The sequence below is a fragment of the Entelurus aequoreus genome, linkage group LG21 (assembly GCF_033978785.1).
Source record: "Entelurus aequoreus isolate RoL-2023_Sb linkage group LG21, RoL_Eaeq_v1.1, whole genome shotgun sequence".
In the NCBI taxonomy this organism is placed as follows: domain Eukaryota; kingdom Metazoa; phylum Chordata; class Actinopteri; order Syngnathiformes; family Syngnathidae; genus Entelurus; species Entelurus aequoreus.
Window position 1 is genome coordinate 44459158 of NC_084751.1, and position 14572 is coordinate 44473729.

Sequence of the window (14572 nt, forward strand, 5' to 3'; positions counted from 1 at the left end):
CTTTGGATACAGACCTGACCAAGATCCTGGAGGAAAGGTTGCATGGAGGTGCCGAAGCTAAGCTTAACCTGTTTGGGGACATCATATACCAGACCTGCAAAGACAGGTTTGGTGAAATTATCTCCAAGCAGAGGACTGCCCCAAGGGAAATGGGGAGGAGGGAAAAGGAGATCGCCGAGCTTGTGCGAAGACGCCGACAACTCCGCAAGAACTGGAGGAAGGCAACCCAGCCAGAGAGAGAAGGTCTGAAAGTCCTGTGGGAGGAGGTCAGGCAAAGGCTATCCAGGCTCCGCAGAGCTGAACGCATCCGCAAGCGTAGCAAACGGAAGCAGAAAGAGCGAGCCAGCTTCTTCAAGGATCCCTTCAAGCACGCCAGACAACTGCTGGAGGAGAAAAAGTCCGGGAAGCTCGAAACCACCAGGGAGCAAATGGAACAGCACGTCAAAAGGCAGTACAGTGATCCGCTAAGAAACGTCCCATTAGGAACACCAGGGTACGTGCCCCGGCCTGCGCCACCGACAGCTGAATTTAACATCATGCCCCCCAAGCTCAGCGAAGTTAGGCAAACCGTGAAGAAGGCAAGGTCCTCATCAGCACCAGGCCCCAATGGAGTTCCCTACAAGCTCTATAAGAACTGCCCCAAGGTACTTGAACTGCTCTGGTATCTAATGAGAACTGCCTGGAAAAAGCAACTCATTCCAGCGGAGTGGCAAAGGGCTGTAGCGGTATTCATCCCGAAGGAAGAAAACTCCAAAAATATCGGCCAATTCAGAAACATCGCCCTGCTGAACGTAGAAGGAAAAATCTTCTTCTCAGTGCTGGCCAGAAGGATGACCACCTACCTGCTAGAGAATTGCTACATCGACACCAACTGCCAGAAAGCAGGAGTTCCAGGTTTCCCAGGATGCGTAGAGCACTCTACGATGATCTGGGACCAGATCCAGAAGGCCAAGCGGGAGGAGACCGACCTGCATGTCATCTGGCTCGATCTCGCCAACGCGTACGGATCGGTCCCACACCAGCTGATCAACTACGCCTTGGAGTTCTTCCACATGCCACCCTGCATCAAGAACCTGGTAGCGCTTTACTTCAGCGATCTGCAGATGTGCTTTGCCCTCCAGGACTTCACCACCGGGTGGCAGCATCTAGAAGTGGGAATTGCAATGGGGTGTGCCATTTCTCCAATCTTGTTCGTGGCAGCCTTTGAGATAATCCTCATCGGAGCAAGGCAAATGGTTGGAGGAATCAAAACACCATCTGGTCAGAGGTTACCCCCATTGAGGAGCTATATGGACGATGTCACCAGCCTCCTTCAGACAGCAGCATGTACATCTCGACTGCTGAAAAGGGTGGATGAGTTGACATCATGGGCCAGAATGAAGATCAAACCCTCCAAATCCCGTAGCCTGTCACTCAGAAGGGGAGTCAGAAACGACAACACCATCTTTGTCGTCGGGGGAGAGAAAATCCCCCTCCTGTCTGAGCAACCCATCAAAAGCCTGGGGAGGCAGTACACTGCAGAGCTGTCCGATAAACAGATGGGGAGGACTGTCATGAAACAACTCACGGACGGCCTGGCAAGGATCGACCAGAGCCAACTCCCTGGAAAGTACAAGGTCTGGTGCTACCAGTTCATACTCTACAGGAGGGTGATGTGGCCTCTGAAAATGAGCGAGATCCCCTCATCTGCCGTGAGTAAGATGGATGGAAAAGCCAACTCATTCATCAGAAAGTGGCTGGGACTACCACGGTGCCTTTCAGAAACGGGCCTCTTTGGGAAGAACGCACTGCAGCTGCCACTGCAGTCTATCAGTCTGGGCTATATGCAGGAGAAGTCCAGGCTGGTCCTCGAACTAAGAGAGTCCACTGACCAGTCAGTAAGGAACGCCAATGCCAAGGTTCCCACTGGCCGAAAGTGGAAAGCCCAAACTGAGGTTGACCGAGCTGTCAGTAGGCTGCATCACCAAGAGCTCATGGGCAGAGTCCAGGCAGAAAGAGCAGGGCTAGGATGGGGAGAAGCGCCTCGGTTCTGGTCTAAGGCCAACCGCAAGGAGAGGAAGGAGATGGTGGTGGCGGAGGTGACGAGGATGGAGGAAGAGCGCTATAAGATCAAGGCCGTGTCGCAGGGCCGACAAGGAAGGTGGACAACCTGGGAGGGAGTGGTCAACCGGAACATCAGCTGGTCCGACCTGTGGAAGATTCCACAGGCAAGGATCAGCTTCCTTATTCGTTCAACCTGCGACACGCTTCCCTGTCCTCGTAACCTTCACCAATGGTTCGGGAACGAGGAATGCTGCTCACTCTGCAATGCTCCCAACGCAAGCCTCCAGCACATCTTGTCGGGCTGCAAGACCGCACTCTCTCAGGGGCGCTATAGATGGCGCCACGACCAGGTCCTGAGGAAACTAGCGGAGGTGCTGGAGGGGTGTCGACAGGGCAGCAAAGAATCACCACCAGCAGAGAACCATACCAGCTTTGTCACGGAAGGGGGGGGTCAAAGATACATCAGGCCAAGAGAGACAGCAGCAAGGCCCTTTTCCCCAGACCAGGAGTGGGACATGAGGGTTGACCTCAATAGGCAGCTCCGGTTCCCCACGGAGATCACCACTACATCTCTCCGCCCGGATATTGTAGTGTGGTCCAGCAAGGCAAGAGTGGTGCACCTTATTGAGCTGACCGTACCATCGGAGGAGGGGATCGAGGCCGCCTTTGAGCGCAAGAAGGCCAAGTACTCGGAGCTGGCTGCTGAGTGCCGGGAGGCTGGCTGGAAGACAACCATCTACCCAGTAGAAGTTGGCTGCCGAGGCTACGTGGGGCTGTCAACCACACGCCTTTTGAGGGACGTAGGAGTGACTGGAAGAAAGCTGAGAAAGGCCATAAAAGATCTGGCAGAGGAGGCCGAGAAAGGCAGCTTTTGGCTCTGGCTGAGGAGGAAGGACAGGAGCTGGGGAAAGAACAACTAACCCCGATAACAGCCGCAGGGGGTAACAGCTATCAGCTGCAGGGGGTGACAGGGAGACGTCCCTGTCACTGCTCCGCCACCAGGAGACGTTCCAGGATTAAAGGAGTGAAACGTTGGTGAATGGTGGTTCCTGGCTGATGACCCTGCAGCTGACCCGTGGGCACTGGAGGAGGTGCGACAGGCAGCAATGCCAAGCAGGAAATACTACCTACCTGTTCATTAACTAGAATGGCCTTCCCAAAGTCCTGACTTAAACGTGTGGACAATGCTGAAGAAACAAGTCCATGTCAGAAAACCAACACATTTAGCTGAACTGCACCAATTTTGTCAAGAGGAGTGGTCAGAAATTCAAGCAGAAGCTTGTGGATGGCTACCAAAAGCGCTTTATTGCCGTGAAACTTGCCAAGAGACATGTAAGCAAATATTAACATAGCTGTATGTATACTTTTGACCCAGCACATTTGCTCACATTTTCAGTAGACCCATAAGTTCATAAAAGAACCAAACTTAACGAATGTTTTTTGTGACCAACAAGTATGTGCTCTAATCACTCTATAACTCTAAAAATAAGAGTTGTAGAAATTATTGCAAACTCAAGACAACCATGACATTATGTTCTTTACAAGTGTATGTAAACTTTTGAGAACCACTGTATACTATTTTATTTGGAGAGGCTGAGTTAATTTACCCTCTATGTGTGACTGTTTTGTATTTAATAATTACCAAAATAATAATTTCAACCCTGACCGTTGCTTTCTTTGTTTTCAGAATGGAGTTTTTCCTGTTAAGATGAGTTCCTGTTTTTCCTCTCTTATTTTATACTTCCCTCACGTTTCCTTTTGGGACATACAGTGCCTACATTTTTGCATATCATATTTGCTTGTAGAGTGGAGTTTATTACAGCCTCATATAAAATATACTATGATAACATTAAAGCAAACAAAGTCATAGCAAAGGGCATAGCTGGCGGTGAGGATTACCGGTTCTCCGGTAATGATAAACCCCGGTAAAACTCTCAATGTTTAATATTTCCATTTCAAATTAAAATGATCGTCAAATCGTGGTTAATTACCGCACTTTGATAAACTCCCAGACCGGTGATACTGCTCACTTACCGGAGAAGCAACCTTGTGTTTAAATACTAGCTATCTTAAATGCTAACATGAACACAAGAGACATTAAGAAACAACATACCCCAATGTAAAGTTACATAAACAAATTGTTGTCTGAGCAACAGTTATTTTTCTGTGTAAATTGAGCCTAAGGGCTGTGCTCTCTAAGAACACAGTAAAAGAACTATACATGAAGGCATATGATACACACACTTGTCAGCAATGGGAAGTGAATAGTCACATAAACCGAAAACATGCGACCGCGGTTTTGCTTTTTATCATTAAAAACTCTCTAAAACCTTAGCAAATTCAAACAAAAGAAGATATACATATTCAAACACTCAAATAACAATGTTAAATGTTTATTTTGTCAAGGTAAGTACCGTATTTTTCGGAGTATAAGTCGCTCTGGAGTATAAGTCGCACCGGCTGAAAATGCATAATAAAGAAGGAAAACAAACATATATAAGTCGCACTGGAAATACCAAATACATTTCGGGGGAAATGTATTTGGTAAAAGCCAACACCAAGAATAGACATTTGAAAGGCAATTTAAAATAAATAAAGAATAGTGAACAACAGGCTGAATAAGTGTACGTTATATGAGGCATAAATAACCAACTGAGAAGGTGCCTGGTATGTTAACATAACATATTATGGTAAGAGTCATTCAAATAACTATAACATATAGAACATGTTATACGTTTACCAAACAATCTGTCACTCCTAATCGCTAAATCCCATGAAATCTTATACGTCTAGTCTCTTACGTGAATGAGCTAAATACTATTATTTGATATTTTAAGGTAATGTGTTAATAATTTCACACATAAGTCGCTCCTGAGTATAAGTCGCACCCCCGGCCAAACTATGAAAAAAACTGCGACTTATAGTCCGAAAAATACGGTGTATTATTGTCTATTTTTTTTTTAAAGGAAAAAAATAAAAGGTTCAAAGATGTCAGCGTGTGTAGTTTTTAAGCACCTTCAAAAATAACGAGATAATAGTTTTGAATCAAAATCTCTTGATTGTCTCTTTTCCAATCTGTACCACTTTAAGATTCCAGAAATATAAAGTGCATTAGAAATAAAAGTCAATATTATTATTATGACCGTAAATATTTTGTTCACAATAACCTTAATATGAAATTGCTATATCCATATATCCCGAGATGATGCAAAGTCTAGTTCTGGCCTCAAACTGAAGTAGTACACTCCATTTTGCCACCACTGATTCAGGACACAATTAAATCAACAGACATAATTAAAATGATTCAATAATAACCTAATTGTTATGATGCCCATGGAGGCTTTCTAAAAATCTTTTAGAATTGTTCTGCAGTTCAACGAGTGCATTTCTTGCTAATAAAACATGTAATGTATACCAGGAAAGTCACTAATTATCTGGCTGTCTTCAGGGTAAGTCTGATTTGATTTGGAAATAAACATAATATAAATACTCATAATTCAATTGCTCACTCCAATCTGCACGTAATGTGGCTTAATTGGCAACTTGTCCCAGGGTGTATGAACTCTGCCTTCCAGTTGCATTTCTTATAAAGTTAAATAAACTGTTTAATAAATAAATAGCTCCCTAAAGTACATTAGCAATATCATACACTATTCAAGACCACGTCGTTCATGAAGGGTTATATGATGCACTTCCATAATCTTCTAGGGGTGTAACGGTACACAAACATTTCGGTTCGGTACGTATCTCGGTTTAGAGGTCACGGTTCGGTTTATTTACGGTACAGTAAGAAAACAACAAAATGTAAATGTTTTGGTTATTTATTTACCAAATTTGTAAACAATGGCTTTATCCTTTTACCATTGGGAACACTATAATAATTCTGCCCACGTTAATCAACATTAAACTGCCTAAAGTTGTTGCTCAGATTTAAAAAAATGACAAAAATTTTCGTCTACATATAAAAAGTGCAACATTAAACAGTTTCAAGTCAACTCATCATGCTTAATTTATTACAGCATTTGGGAAGCCTGTAGTTGATTTATTATGTAAATGTTATATTTTTATCAACATGTGATAGCAGGGACCCTGCCATTCAAAACTAGGCTGCTGCATTTCTAATAATTAATGTAACTATAGCTGAAAAAATGGTACAATAGTAATAGGAGAGACTATTCATCCCTGAACACCATGGAGTTCATGTAGGCTTAATGATGCAGTTACATTATTATATCAACTATCAGAAACAGAAACTCTTCATTTAACATAATGTCCTTTTTTGATGCTTCAACACAGCTCAATAAACACAGAAAAAGGTAAAGTGAAATAACAGACAGACAGGGCTTTGCTGTCCGTAACACACACACACACACACCGCAAAATGAGCTAACGTTACGCTAAAAGCGAATTAGCCTTCAGATCAAGCCAGGACTGCGAGCGAGCTGAGCTGCCTTTTATATTTCTCGAAGGTCAACGGGCTCATAGTGATGTTACTAGTAGTTGACTGGGAGGTGTTTATTATAATTTGGGGAGAGTCCGCTGCCTGATGCTTACCTGCTAAACGCTAAGCACTGACTACATGCGCTCTGAATACGCACTGCTGATTGGCTGTTACCGCTCTGTTTGTAACCAATCAGATGGTTGTGTGGGTGGGACAATGCTGAGTGCTGTGTAGAGTACTGACAGAGGCAGAAGGAAGTGGCGGCGGCTACTTAATATGGTTGTGTGGAAACTTGTTCGGTACACCTCCGAACCGAACCGAAACCCTGTACCGAAATGGTTCAATACAAATACATGTACCGTTACACCCCTAGTATATGTATACTGCAATGCAAGTGTATGTGTAAGTGTATATGTATACTGCAATGCAAGTGTGTGTGTATGTGTATAGTGCAATGCAAGTTTATATGTATATGTATACTGCAATGCAAGTGTGTGTGTAAGTGTATATGTATACTGCAATGCAAGTGTGTGTGTATATGTATACTGCAATGCAAGTGTATACGCATGTGTATATATATACTGCAATGCAAGTGTGTGTGTATATGTATGTGTATATGTATACTACAATGCATGTGTGTATATTAATGTGTATATGTATACTGCAATGCAAGTGTATATGTATGTGTATATGTATACTGCAATGCAAGTGTGTGTTTGTGTGTATGTATATGTATACTGCAATGCAAGTGTATATGTATGTGTATATATATACTGCAATGCAAGGGTGTGTGTATATGTATGTGTATACTGCAATGCAAGTGTATATGTATGTGTATATATATACTGCAATGCAAGTGTGTGTGTATATGTATGTGTATATGTATACTACAATGCAAGTGTGTGTGTGTATATGTATGTGTATATGTACACTACCGTTCAAAAGTTTGGGGTCACATTGAAATGTCCTTATTTTTGAAGGAAAAGCACTGTACTTTTCAATGAAGATAACTTTAAACTAGTCTTAACTCTAAAGAAATACACTCTATACATTGCTAATGTGGTAAATGACTATTCTAGCTGCAAATGTCTGGTTTTTGGTGCAATATCTACATAGGTGTATAGAGGTCCATTTCCAGCAACTATCACTCCAGTGTTCTATGGTTCAATGTGTTTGCTCATTGGCTCAGAAGGCTAATTGATGATTAGAAAACCCTTGTGCAATCATGTTCACACATCTGAAAACAGTTTAGCTCGTTACAGAAGCTACAAAACTGACCTTCCTTTGAGCAGATTGAGTTTCTGGAGCATCACATTTGTGGGGTCAATTGAACGCTCAAAATGGCCAGAAAAAGAGAACTTTCCTCTGAAACTCGACAGTCTATTGTTGTTCTTAGAAATGAAGGCTATTCCGCAAAATTGTTTGGGTGACCCCAAACTTTTGAACGGTAGTGTATGCTGCAATGCAAGTCCGTGTGTATATGTATACTGCAATGCAAGTGTATATGTATGTGTATATATATATACTGCAATGCATGTGTGTGTGTATATGTATATTGCAATGCAAGTGTGTGTGTATATGTACGTGTATATGTATACTGCAATGGAAGTGTGTGTGTGTATATGTATATGTATACTGCAATGCAAGTGTGTGTGTATATGTATGTATACTGCAATGCAAGTAAATGTATATGTATGTATATATGTGTGTGTGGATAAGTATATGGTTATGTGTATACTGACCACTGCGTGCTGTATGTGTATAAGTATATATGTATGTGTGTGTGTGTGTGTGTGTGTGCGTGCGTGCATGTGTGTGTGTGTGTGTGTGTAGTGACCAGTGTGTGCTGCTGCTGCTTGGCGTAAACAAGTGTGAGAGAACAATGGCCAGGGTTGCTTTACTTCATCCCTAAATACTAACATGCACGCATCGCTTCAAGGGTGACATCAATGTGTGTGTGTGTGTGCACATGTGTGTGTGCGTGTGTGTGTGTGCGTGCGTGTGCGTGTGCATGTGTGTGTGTGTCCATCACGACAACAAGTCAGCAGCTAACATTAGCTGGCCGCACTCGCTCGGGATGTTCAGCGCGCACGACAGAAGAGTGAGGCGTGGAGCGGGTGCTTCGGGGAAGAAGTAAAAACACGCGCGCTGATGTTCTCTGTGGAAAAAAGCAGTTTTAATGAAAATAATCGGAGGTGTTTACCTGTTAGAGTAGCTCCACTCCACAGGGCGCCGCCATCTTGAACGCCTCACAGCCCTTCCGCACCAATGTCCGCCTCCGCCGTCAAGGCTGCATGGAAACTAATCCCTTAAGTAACCCACCGCCACTAATACTGCGTGTCACTCATTCAATCAACATATAAATTACACATAAATATATATCTGATAATATTCACATTTTAATTGTTCTCAGCATGAATATTCACCGCCCCTGTCAGGAGACGAGTGTTTGTCCCAGCGACTCATTGGCGGAGGGCTGAAGTTTGTGTGATGCGGTTTTCGCGTGACCCACATGTTGACTGCGCACGCGCAAACACGTTTCTGATCAGGTAGTTTAGTGATCAGGCAGTAAGTAATCATTCAATAAAAAAAATATATATATTTTTAAAAATAAAAAAAATATATTTTAAAAAATCTTTAAAAAATATAATAAAAAAATATTATTTATTTTTAAATTAAAAAAAATCTAAACATTTACAAATATTTAAAAATATAAAAAAAACGTTCAATAATTATTGAAAATTACAGTAGGAAAGGCTTTGAAGCTTAGGGATGGCTATGCAGGACGAAGTTAAAACTGAACTGGCTGCAAAGTAAAACAAAGTCAGAATGCTGGACGACAGCAAAGACTTACTGTGGAGCAGCAGACGGCGTCCACAAAGCCCATCCGTACGTGACGTGACAATCAACAACAAAATAGGAGCGCAAGAGAAGAACTAAAACACTAAACACCAAAAAAAAACTCCAAATAAGTCACGGCGTGATGTGACAGGTCGTGACAGTACGAAAAATCTAAACATTTACAAAAATTAAAAAATGTAAAAATTAAAAAATATTTAAAAAAAAAAAAATTATTATTGAAAATTACAGTAGGAAGTCATACAATCATAAATGAAATCACATTTCTAGGTATAATGATTGATGATAAATTGAACTGGAAATCTCATGTAAAAAAAAAATACAACAAAAAGTAGCAAGAAAAAACGTCAATAATGAATAAAGCAGTAATTATATGGTGTTGTTGAGTGTCGGTGCTGTCTAGAGCTCCGCAGACTAACCGTGTAATACTCTTCCATATCAGTAGGTGGCAGCAGGTAGCTAATTGCTTTGTAGATGTCGGGAACTTGTGATCACAACATGCAGACGACAGCGGTAGGCAGGGTGCAGGTAAAAAGGTATCTAATACTTAAACCAAAAATAAACAAAAGGCAAGTGCCGCTAAGAAAAGGCTTTGAAGCTTAGGGAAGGCCATGCAGAACGAAGCTAAAACTGAACTGGCTGTAAAGTAAAACAAAGTCAGAATGCTGGACGACAGCAAAGACTTACGGGCGCGAGTGTTTGTCCCAGCTACTCATTGGCGGAGGGCTGAAGTTTGTGTGATGCGGTTTTCGCCTGACCCACATGTTGACTGCGCACGCGCAAACCCGTTTCTGATCAGGTAGTTTAGTGATCAGGCACTAAGTACTAATTCAATAAAAAATTAAAAATAAATAAATGATAAAACAATTATTAAAATAAAAAAATAAAACAAATATTATTAGTTAAAAATTATTTTTTTAAACATTTACAAAAATTAAAAAATTTAAAAAAAAAAGTTCAATAATTATTGAAAATTACAGTAGGAAGTCAGACAATCATAAATGAAACCACATTTGTAGGTATAATGATTGATGATAAATTGAACTGGAAATCTCATGTGTCCATTGAAGCTTAGGGATGGCTATGCAGAACGAAGCTAAAACTGAACTGGCTGCAAAGTAAAACAAAAACAGAATGCTGGACAACAGCAAAGACTTACGGGTGCGAGTGTTTGTCCCAGCGACTCGTTGGCGGAGGGCTGAAGTTTGTGTGATGCGGTTTTCGCGTGACCCACATGTTGACTGCGCATATGCAAACACGTTTCTGATCAGGTAGTTTAGTGATCAGGCAGTAAGTACTAATTCAATTTAAAAAAAAAAAAATTATACATAGAAAAAATAAAAGTAATTAATAATAGAAAAATTATTAAAATAGAATAATTGTAAAAATCTTATTATTTTTTAAATAAAAAAAATCAAACATTTACAAAAATTTAAAAAATAAAAAATATTTAAAAAAATGTTTAATAATTATTGAAAATTACAGTAGGAAGTCAGACAATCATAAATGAAACCACATTTCTAGGTATAATGATTGATGATAAATTGAACTGGAAATCTCATGTGTCCATTGAAGCTTAGGGATGGCTATGCAGAACGAAGCTAAAACTGAACTGGCTGCAAAGTAAAACAAAAACAGAATGCTGGACGACAGCAAAGACTTACAGGCGCGAGTGTTTGTCCCAGCGACTTGTTGGCGGAGGGCTGAAGTTTGTGTGATGCGGTTTTCGCGTGACACACATGTTGACTGCGCATGTGCAAACACGTTTCTGATCAGGTAGTTTAGTGATCAGGCAGTAAGTACTAATTCAATAAAAAAAAAAAAATTATAAATAGAAAAAATAAAAGTAATTAATAATAAAAAAATTATTAAAATAAAATAATTTAAAAAATCTTATTATTTTTTCAATAAAAAAATCTAAACATTTACAAAAATTTAAAAAATAAAAAATATTTTAAAAATGTTTAATAATTATTGAAAATTACAGTAGGAAGTCAGACAATCATAAATGAAACCACATTTCTAAGTATAATGATTGATGATAAATTGAACTGGAAATCTCATGTGTCCATTGAAGCTTAGGGATGGCTATGCAGAATGAAGCTAAAACTGAACTGGCTGCAAAGTAAAACAAAAACAGAATGCTGGACGACAGCAAAGACTTACAGGCGCGAGTGTTTGTCCCAGCGACTCGTTGGCGGAGGGCTGAAGTTTGTGTGATGCGGTTTTCGCGTGACCCACATGTTGACTGCGCATGTGCAAACACGTTTCTGATCATGTAGTTTAGTGATCAGGCAGTAAGTACTAATTCAATTTTGTTTTTAAATGGATGGATGGATGGATATTTATATATAAATAGAAAAAAATTAAAATAAATCAATAATAAATCAATTATTAAAATAAAAAAATATTACTAATTTTTCAATGAAAAAAATCCAAACATTTTACAAAAATGTAAAAAAACTAAAAAATTTAAACATTTTAAAATATATTATTGAAATTATTGTAATTATTGAAAATTGCAGTAGAAAGTCAGACAATCATAAAAAAAACCAAATTTCTAGGTATAATAATTGAACTGGAAATCTCATGTAAAAAAATATACGACATAAAGTCAATAATGAATAAAGCAGTAATTATAATCCGCAAATGTGCCGTTGTTGAGTGTCTGCGCTGTCTAGAGATCAGCAGAGTAACCGTGTACTGCAAAGTAAACAAAGTCAGAGTGCTGGACGACAGCAAAGACTTACAGCGTGTGGAGCAGCAGACAGCGTCCACAGGGCACATCCGTACGTGACGTGACAATCAACAACAAAATAGGAGCGCAAGACAGGAAACACGTTTCTGATCAGGTAGTTTAGTGACCAGGCAGTAAGTACTAATTCAATTAAAAAATATATATTAAAGATAGAAAAAATAATTAAAAATAATAATAAAACAATTATTAAAATAAAATAATAAAACACTATTATTCATTAATCTAAACATTTACAAAAAAAAAAAAAAAGTTAAATAATTGTTGAAAATTACAGTAGGAAGTCAGACAATCATAAATGAAACCACATTTCTAGGTATAATGATTGATGATAAATTGAACTGGAAATCTCATGTAAAAAAAAAAAAAGACATAAAGTAGCAAGAAACACGTCAATAATTAATAAAGCAGTAATTATAATCCGCAAATAATCCGTTGTTGAGTGTCTGTGTTGTCTAGAGATCGGCAGAGTAACCGTGCAATACTCTCAATATCAGTAGGTGGCAGCAGGTAGCTAACTGCTTTGTAGATGTCGGGAACTTGTGATCACAACATGCAGACGACAGCGGTAGGCAATGTGAAGGTAAAAAGATATCTAATGCTTAAACCAAAAATAGCAAGTGCCGCAAACAAAAAGGCATTAAAGCTAGGGAAGGCTATGCAGAACGAAGCTAAAACTCAACTGGCTGCAAAGTAAACAAAGTCAGAATGCTGGACGACAGCAAAGACTTACAGCGTGTGGAGCAGCAGACGGCGTCCACAAAGCACATCCGTACGTGACGTGACAATCAACAACAAAATAGGAGCGCAAGACAGGAGACATGTTTCTGATCAGGTAGTTTAGTGACCAGGCAGTAAGTACTAATTCAATTTAAAAGAAAAATAGAAAAAAGAAAAAAAAGAAAAAAAAATATTAAAATAAAATGATAAAAAAATTACCCCCAATTTTTTTTTTTTAAATAAAAAATCTAAACATTTACAAAAATTTTAAAATATTAAAAAAATATTAAATAATTATTGAAAATTACAGTAGGAAGTCAGACAATCATAAATGAAACCAAATTTCTAGATAAATAGAACTGGAAATCTCATGTAAAAATGGTTAGAGTGTCTGCCCGATCGGTAGGTGGTGAGTTCAAACCCCGGCCGAGTCATACCAAAGACTATAAAAATGGGAGCCATTACCTCCCTGCTTGGCACTCAGCATCAAGGGTTGGAATTGGGGGGTTAAATCACCAAAAATGATTCCCGCTGCTGCTCACTGCTCCCCTCACCTCCCAGGGGGTGATCAAGGGTGATGGGTCAAATGCAGGGAATAATTTCACCCACACCTAGTGTGTGTGTGACAATCATGGGTACTTTAACTTTAACTTAAATGGTAAATGGGTAATACTTGTATAGCGCTTTTCTACCTTCAAGGTACTCAAAGCGCTTTGACACTATTTCCACATTCACCCATTCACACACACATTCACACACTGATGGCGGGAGCTGCCATGCAAGGCCCTAACCACCACCCATCAGGAGCAAGGGTGAAGTGTCTTGCTCAAGGACACAATGGACGTGACTAGGTTGGTAGAAGCTGGGGATCGAACCGGGAACGCCCTGGCACGACATATATATATATATATATATATATATATATATATATATATATATATATATATATATATATATATATATATATATATATATATATATATATATATATATATATATATATATATATATATATATATATATATATATATATATATATATATATATACATGTTTATTCATATATTACTCATTGTTAAAAGCGGGCAACCATAACAGCGACGTGGCCCTCAAAGAAAAGCAGTTTGACACCCCTGTTGTAGATAAACCCTCCTGCGCAATACACACTTTGTCCACAAGATGTCGCACTTATTCTTCAACCCAGTTTTAAACACATTCAGAAAACTTGCAGGGTCATTTGTGGCATGATAACTTCGAATAGCGTGCAAAAGTTCATTCAGACTGAGACTAATTAAAAGTAAATTTATATTTTTTTGTATTTATTTTGCTGATTAGTTTACAAGATGACACTTTTTTCCATTTAATGATGGACTAAATTTGAGTTTTTCTTAATAAATGGAGAATTTCACTCTGTGTGTGAATCTAGAGAATATTGGAGTTTCATTTTTTTTTAATTTTAATGAGCTTTCCAAAGATAATTTACTGTACTGGAATGAGATGTTTGTTATGTTAGTCATGTGTCATGTGAAGAAATGTGTCAGCAGTCCTCATCAAATGCACACACAGACACACCAGTAAACATTTATTCAGCCAGACTGGTTTGGTGTGTATCTTTGGAGGTGCTGCTCAATCTCCGGTGACCTTTTGGATTTTAAAATAATAAACCGCTTCATACACATAAATCAAAAAGTAACATTTGATTTAGATGTAAATAGAACTAAATTATTAGTTTGTGAATTTCACATTATGTTCATT

General features: G+C 39.3%; 1 protein-coding gene across 1 annotated transcript in view; it reads right to left on the reverse strand.

Moving 5' to 3' along the window:
• Positions 1 to 8761, reverse strand: part of tsc1b (TSC complex subunit 1b) — a 66018-nt gene extending 57257 nt beyond the window's left edge. Inside the window, exon 1 of the mRNA XM_062031692.1 lies at positions 8688 to 8761. The gene's annotated coding sequence lies outside the window, so the exon portion shown is untranslated. The remainder of the gene's footprint in view (positions 1 to 8687) is intronic.
• Positions 8762 to 14572: the final 5811 nt, after the last annotated feature.